Genomic DNA, 8,224 nt, shown 5'->3' on the forward strand with positions numbered 1-8,224 from the left:
ATGAATACTTTCAAAGGCCACAGATATGATTCGCTGGGTTCTCAAGAGTGTTTCTTCTGTTAATAACGTAGAAATCTTGCTAATCTGTCACAGGAACCATAAAAAAACATCCTTAAGAACCCGTGTCACTTTAACTAGAGCCTTTTGAAAGTAGTGGAGATGCGGCACAGAAGTGTTTCAGAATATGGCCCAAATTGAGGTGAGGAGCATTAGTGTAAGGAGAGGCTACTGGTGTGCCGTGCCTGTCTCATCTATCAGGGTCTTTTCACTGGCAGCATATTGTAAACTCAATCACCTGGGGAACAGTCACCGATTTTTCTTTGTTGTCTCTGTCAGGAAATGTCGATTAACACTATAGGTGAACAGAACTAACACGGGACTGAGATAGATGGCTATTTTTGAGTTGTGGCATCTATACTAGTCTATAAGTTATTACATTTGTGTCTCTGTGATTGTAACTAAACTAAGCATTTGTGCCTCTGTGACTGTAATTAAAGCAAGCATTTGTGCCTCTGTGACTGTAATTAAAGCAAGCATTTGTGCCTCTGTGACTGTAATTAAAGCAAGCATTTGTGCCTCTGTGACTGTAATTAAAGCAAGCATTTGTGCCTCTGTGACTGTAACTAAATCAAGGAATTGTGCCTCTGTGACTGTAACTAAATCAAGGAATTGTGCCTCTGTGACTGTAACTAAACCAAACATTTTTGTATCTGTGACTAACTGAACCAAGCATTTGTGTTTGTGACTGTAACTGAACCAAGCAATTGTGTCTCTGACTGTAACTAAACCATGCATTTATGTTTATAGCTGTAAATAAACCAAGCATTTATGTCTGTGACTGTAACTAAACCAAGCATTTGTGTCTCTGTGAGAGTAACTAAACCAAGCGCATGACTGAGTTAGGTAGTTATTTTTTTAGTTCTGGCATCTGCTTTTCCATGCGTTACAACATGTGCGCCTCTCTGACTGTAACTAAACTGAGTGACGTAAGAGTTTCAGGCACCGAGTGTATCACTAATACCGTAGAACAGAGCCTCGTATTCCTAAATGTTTTGAGCTTTTATAAGGACTGACTGTGTTTTCACGGTGTCTTTTCCCATTAGTAGTGTAGAATCCTTATAAAACTACTGAAATCATGAAAACACCTTACTACGCAATAACTCACTGGGGACTGTCGAGGTAAGGCACCCAGACGTTTAACAGTACGGAGCTAAGGCTTGCATACGGTGAATAAATTAAAGCTTAAACAGAACGGACATAATGCAGTGAATGGAGACGCTGTAGAAAGTAAGAGGAGAGTAGTAAAAGAAAGTTTGTAATTCCACTAAGCTTAGCCTCCATCCTCCTCCTGCTCCTCCTCTTCCTCCTTCCTCAACATCTTCCTAGCCGCACACAGTCACCAGGTAGGGGGATTAACCCTCTCAGTACTACGGCATCAGTTCGCAAAATTCTGTATGTTATTAGAGGATTCTACTAAGTAAAGGATGACATTTTTCAGTCAAGGTGTTGTTAAAAATCATTTAGAGCTACTTATTCGCTACATTTTTATTTTAATCCATTCTATCCTGACTAACTATTTGAGGCGTCAGTGAGTTTGTGAATTATCTGTTGTGATGAATGGAGTGATGGTGGGTGATGCTTTATTATCAGTCAGTAAGACCCGCTAAGTCTTGAAGCAGCGCCTGGTACACGAGTATTTCTATTAATTCTATTCTGACTGTTCGGGGCTTCAGTGAGTTCGGAAATTATGTGCAGTGATGAATAAACTAATGGCTGGGTGACGCTACATTATCAGTCAAAGAGAGCCGCTAAGTCTTGAAGTAACGCCCACCGGTAGTACACGTGTGCTTGGGTGTGGCGCAGCTTCCCACACCACCGCCTTGAGGCAGCCGCGCCTATCCAGCATTCAAGGCAGGTACACTTTTACTGTTGCTCATTTTCTCGGCAGCGGCTCGAGATTCCCAGGTGTGTCTGTCCGCCTTGTTGACCTAGCAGCGAAGGGCATTCACTTGTACCGTATTCTGCCATTCGCACGGTCTGACTGACGGCTGAAATGGACCGCAGAGGAAAATGTAAATTGACCACCATTTTCCTGAAGGTGATGTGTCTTTTAGGAACTTGTCACGCGTCTGATTAACTTGTGATGCTTCCCTCTTCCTCATTCACTCACACTTTTAAAGCATCAGTGTTAGGGAAGAAAACTAGTATTGAATTAGCGGTATAAAAATCTCCTTCTTAAGAAACTATTGATTTGGCAGCATAAAATGTCTTTCACTAATTCACTCTTCACTGGAGGGTGTTCTCATCTGATTAGCTTGCGACCATTTTTTTTCCCTTTTCTCTCTCTCTCTCTCTCTCTCTCTCTCTCTCTCTCTCTCTCTCTCTCTCTCTCTCTCTCTCTCTCTCTCTCTCTCTCTCTCTCTCTCTTACTTTAAAGTAACAGAATTAGAAAAGGAACTAGTACTGACTTGGTAGCCTAAATAATAAAAAAAAAAGCCCTTCATTTTACTCTTCAGCTTCCCTCTCATCAAAATAAGACCTTGGTGTGCTGCTCTGCGTGTCGGCCGCGTCCCCCATTTGGGTGCTGCACACGTCGCCAACCCCGCGCTCCCTCGCCCACTTCCGTAATTAAGTTTCAGGTAAAGGAGTCAAGGTGGCGGAGCTCCTCGCTGGGGCCATTACTGCTGCCGCCTCACCCCAAGGGCTTTTATCACTACTAACAACATTACGGAGTTAGAGGCCCGCGCTAATATCATTATCATTCCCGGTAGAGATGAAATCACCTGGAGTAGTCGTATTATACTCGCGGACCCAGATTCTTTTCCTCCGATTAACTATTACATCTCGCAACACATTTCAACATCTTCCTTCCGCTCCTGTAAGACTCCTGCGTCGGTACACTGATTCTTGGTTAATTAAAAAAGGGTATTCGTGATCAGCGAGCTGCTTATGTAACCAGATTAATACGAAGCACATTTCCAACGTTTCAGTGTAACAAAGTGTCTCGGTAGAACTTGAGAGAGAGAAAAGTATGCGTATTATTAGTTTTGCTCTAGTAACTGGAGAGACCTGAAGAGGTATTCTGATTTTCCATGGAATGATAACTGCTCAAGTGTCCGAGACCAATATCTGTGTGCTGAGTGTATAACAGGTGACAGTGTCTGACATAGAGGCGTATGTTCCACACTCTTTCTATACCCCTAAACCTCCAAATATTGGTTCAACACAACTAGTTCTCTTGCTATACATGACAAAGAGGGTGGCCCACAAAAGGTACTAGAGTCTTCCTTCCATCACCTGAATCTCATGCACTTTATATTTCTGCCCGGAATCATGCCAACTAACCAAAAACTAATTCATCAATAGAAAATGCCAACATCTTTCTAGATAACACCTCTCTTGACTTATGACACCTCGCCAAAAACTTTTATCTTCAATAACTTACCTTCTTCATCTTTCCCTTCTTTATTTCAAAATGACGGCATCACTGCCATCTCGTCCCCATCTCCAAATCTGAACTCTTCGTTCAAACCTTTGTTAAAAACTCTACCTTTGATGATTCAGGCCTTGTTTCTCCCTCTCCTCCACCCTCTTACTATTTCATGGTTACCATTAAGATCTTCCGCAATGTTTTCCATGCCCTCGCTGGCCTTAACCCTCGGAAAGCTTATGAAAAATGATGGGGTCCCCTCCTAAAGTTGTTCTTCCGTGCATGCACCTTGTCTAGTTAAACTCTTCCAACTCTGTCTATCAACATATACCTTTCCTTCCGGCTGAAAGTTTACCTACATTCAGCCTGTTCCTAAACAGGATAACCACTCTAATCCTTCAAACTAGGTACCGTCCTTTTGCTTTAATTTCCTGCCTCTCTAAAGTTTTTGGCCCTATCCTTAAAAGAAAAATTCTTAAACATTTATCACTTCACAACCTTCTATCTGATCGCCAGAATGGGTTCCGTTGAGGTCGCTCTACTGTTGATTTTCTGGCTTTCCTTACTGAGTCTTGGTCATCCTCTTTTAGAGATTTTAGTGAAACTTTTGCTGTTGCCTTAGACATATCAAAAACTTTTGATAGAGTTTGCCACAAAGCTCTGATTTCCAAACTACCCTCCTACGGCTTCTATCCTCCTCTCTGTAACTTCATCTCAAGTTTCCTTTCCGACTCTTCTATTGCTGCTGTGGTAGACGGTCACTGTTCTTCTCCTAAATCTACTAACAATGGTGTTCCTCAGGGTTCTGTCCTGTCACCAACTCTTCCTATTATTTATCAATGATCTTCTAAACCAGACTTCTTATCCTATCCACTCCTACGCTGATGATACCACCCTGCACTTTTCCACGTCTTTTCAAAGAAGTAAACAGTCCACGCAGGGAAGCCACAGAACGCCTGACTTCTGATCTCTCTAAAATTTCTGATTGGGGCAGAGCAAACTTAGTATTGTTCAATACCTCAAAAACTCCATTCCTCTATCTATCAACTCGACACAACCTTCCAGACAATTATTCCCTCTTCAATAACACTCAACTGCCCCCCCTCTTTTACACTGAACATCCTCGGTCTGTCCTTTATTTATAATCTAGAGAAACTTCACATCTCATCTCTAGCTAAATCAGCTTCTATGAAGTTAGGCGTTTTAAGTCGTCTCCACCAGTTTTTCTCATCCCCCCCCCACCCTCCTACCCCACTCGCTAACTCTGTACAGGGGCGTTACCCGTCCATATATGGAGTATGCTTCACATGTTTGGGGTAGTTCCACTCACACCGCTCTTTTTAGACAGGGTGGAATCAAAAGATTTTCGTCTCATCAACTCCTCTAACTGACTGTCTTCAGCCTCTTTCTCATCGCCGTAATGTTGCATCTCTTGCTATCTTCTACCGTTATTTTCATGCTAACTGCTCTTCTGATCTAGCTAACTGCATGCCTCCCCTCCTCCCGCGGGCTCGCTGCACAAGACCACCTTCTTTCTCTTATCCCTATTCTGTCCACCTCTCTAATGCAAGAGCCAACCAGTACTCTCAATCATTCATCCCTTTCCCTGGTACACTCTGGAACTCCCTGCCTGCTTCTGTATTTCCTCCTTCCTATGACTAGAACTCTTTCAAGAGGGAAGTTTCAAGACATTTATCTTTCAATTTTCGGTGATTCTCTTGACATCTGTTTTGGGTCTGGAACCTCAATGGATTTTTTTTTCTCCCTCTTTTTTTGTTTCCCTTGGCTAGTGATCCTCTTACGAGAGAGAGAGAGAGAGAGAGAGAGAGAGAGAGAGAGAGAGAGAGAGAGAGAGAGAGAGAGAGAGAGAGAGAGAGAAAAAAAAAAAAAACATTTCGTCTTATCAACTTCTCTCCACTAACTGTCTTCAGCCTCTCTCTCATCGCCGCAATGTTGCATCTCAAGCTATCTTCTACCGCTATTTTCACACTAACTGCTAACTTCTAATCTTGCTAACTGCATGCCTCCCCTCCTCTCGCAGCCTCGCTGCACAAGACTTTCTTTTTTTCAATCTCTATTCGGCCCACCTCTCTAATGCAAGAGTTTCTCAATCATTAGTCTCTTTTCTGGTAAACTCTGGAACTCCCTGCCTGCTTCCATATTTTCTCCTTCCTATGACTTGAACTATTTCAAGAGGGAGGTTTCGAGACAGTTATCCTTTAATTTTAGATTATCCTTTTGCCCCTTCTTTAAGGAGTAGCACCTCAGGTTTTTTTTTTTTTTTTTTTTCGTTTTGTTGCTCTAGGCCAGTGTCCCTTTTACATAAAGTGTATTTTGCATTAGGTGTATTTCTGTTACTCGTGTGTGTGTGTGTGTGTGTGTGCGTGTGTGTGTGTGTGTGTGCTTATATAAATCAGTTCTAAGTTTCTGACGTCCATCATCGGCAGTGACATAACAGCTGTCTGTCTGTGTGTGTGTGTGTGTGTGTGTGTGTGTGTGTGTGTGTGTGTGTGTGTGTACGCGCTAGCTGGGAACTCTCCCTTCCTCTGATAGCATGCAGTGATATCCGCTCATATTCCTTTTTAACACCATCACCACCATCACCACCACCACCATGACCACATCAGCTCCTTCGTGTTCAGGAGTTCAGAAGAGAGAGAAAAAGCGTACGCGGCTAACACTTCTACTCATCAGCTTACTCCTGCGTATTGCATAACTAATTACTGGGAGGACGCTGGTAAATGGTGTGTATGGTGTGTATACTCGTATGTATATTCCACTTCAAAATATGCATATGTATCTTTTGTCTTCCTTAGCTTTTATGCTCATGCTCCTGTCATAAGTCTATGGTATAATGTTTCATCACTATTCTCTTAACGTTATATAATCATGTTAAATTACTAGCGTTTAATATTATAATTTACAGATAGTTATATTCCTGCAAGTACTTCAATTCTATTTTGTTTACTGGTTCGTTTATTTATTTATACACTTCGTTAGTCGGTTAGTTACTTGTTAAAGTGAGGGATTTCGTAAAGCAATATGACTTAACTACGTAACTTGCCTCTCTTCGATAAATGACGGACGCTCCCTGACTGGCTGACAATCGCTTTTTACATTTTCCAATACTGCGCCTTCATTTCCTGTCGATGATTATTGTCTGGCGGCGGCGGATCTCATTTCATCATCAGTCTTTTATAACCTCACCTCCTGGGATCGTGACTTACTGCCGACGATGCCGCGTCCTCCACATTTACCTAATGATTTTCTCCCCTCCGAGTTCCTTTGACGATGTTCTTTCTTGCCTTTGTCTTGGGAAGTCTTTAATAATCCACGTACCTTTTACAACACTCAAGTTATCTCTTATAGCGGAGTCTCAAGGTGTTGCTTTGTATATCATTTTCTAGATGAGTTTCTTCGTCTATGTTTGTCTTCTACACATATTGTTTTACGAAGTCTTTAGTAATCTCTATAGTTTTTATTATAGTTAAGTTGCGACTAACGTGAGAGGATATTACGGTGATTGTATATCATTTTCTAGCCTATCTCTGCCTCGCCTTCCCCTCCCCCCTCCGCCCAACCGGAGTTTCTTTAATGATGTTTTCTCTTCTCTCTCTTTTGTCCTCGCCGGGCCTTTAATAATCCAAGCCTATAGTAAACTCAGGTCAGCCTTTCTTGTGACACAACCCTGAGTGTTGCGTCGCACTGAGGCATGGCACGTCGCCCAGTGAGGTATGTACGCACGTCTCATTTACGTCATTGTCTGTACAACATCTGCGCACCTTACCCGCAAATTTTCCCCCGGCCCGCAAACCTGCTCCACCAAGACCAACAGCGATGCCCTATTCCCTCCCCGCCGCACGTCCTGCACAGCACCCGCCCCCCCCCCACACCTGGAACACGCCCCTGAGGGTTCCCACCTTGGCAGTGACGTGACGTGAGGCTGCCGTCGTGTGGTGTGCCTTGCTGCTAGGCTGGATCAGTGCCGCCGGTGTTACTGTGGAGCCGCCCCGTGGTGATCGTGAGGCCAGTCGAGGCAGCAGCTCCCCGGCCTCAGCCCACGCAGTACATGGGTCACCCAAGATAGCACTCCGAGTTTACCCAGACTTTATCCATCTAGATCAAACTTAAGATATATTTATCTTGTTCCTTATTACACGATTACAACACTGCCGCGGCCGCTCATTGCCGGTGGCGAGCGATCGTATTGCACTCTAGTCACCAACGACTGTCACTGAATACTGAGTCGAAAGTGACGGTTTAGCGGGTTAAAAGTTAGGCCAATGCCCCGCGCAGCTCGGGAAACTAAGGATACGAGCGCAGCCCCCTCACGTCGACGGTCCTCTGACAACTGACGTTGAACACGCCTCGTCGCCTCCAACAGACATCCACAACCAATCCGGGTAAATATTATGCGTCTGGCAGCTCGGTCCTCACAGATGCCAAACTCCGATAACAAACTGAACCCATCCTTCTCCGAGGCTCCCTTTCCACACTTAATAACCCGCCATCGCCAAGTTACCTGCAGAAGGGAAGAGGTGCGTGATTCATAGTTAATAGGCAGGAAGTTAGACCCGGAAACCTTCCTATCAAATCGGAACTCGCGCGCATCTATCCCCGCAATGGTAACGCGCACACACCTGTTGGACGGCGGGCCGGTGCCGAGCTGGAGGTGGGCAGGTGTCGGGAGCAGTGCCGCAAGCAGGGGTAAAGAAGGAGGACGCTGCACCAACCAACACTTCCTCCACCATGACCCTCCAAGGAATACCCAGCACTCCTCTACTCTCCTTTTTT

The 8,224-nt window shown here is 44.1% G+C and overlaps 1 protein-coding gene across 2 annotated transcripts in view; it reads right to left on the minus strand.

Moving 5' to 3' along the window:
- LOC135104451 (high affinity cGMP-specific 3',5'-cyclic phosphodiesterase 9A-like) overlaps nucleotides 1–8,224 on the minus strand; it is a 209,027-nt gene extending 200,803 nt beyond the window's left edge. For both annotated transcript variants that reach the window (XM_064011901.1, XM_064011902.1), the window contains exon 1: nucleotides 7,351–8,224. The gene's annotated coding sequence lies outside the window, so the exon portion shown is untranslated. The remainder of the gene's footprint in view (nucleotides 1–7,350) is intronic.

This window comes from Scylla paramamosain, chromosome 10, assembly GCF_035594125.1.
Source record: "Scylla paramamosain isolate STU-SP2022 chromosome 10, ASM3559412v1, whole genome shotgun sequence".
Taxonomy (NCBI): domain Eukaryota; kingdom Metazoa; phylum Arthropoda; class Malacostraca; order Decapoda; family Portunidae; genus Scylla; species Scylla paramamosain.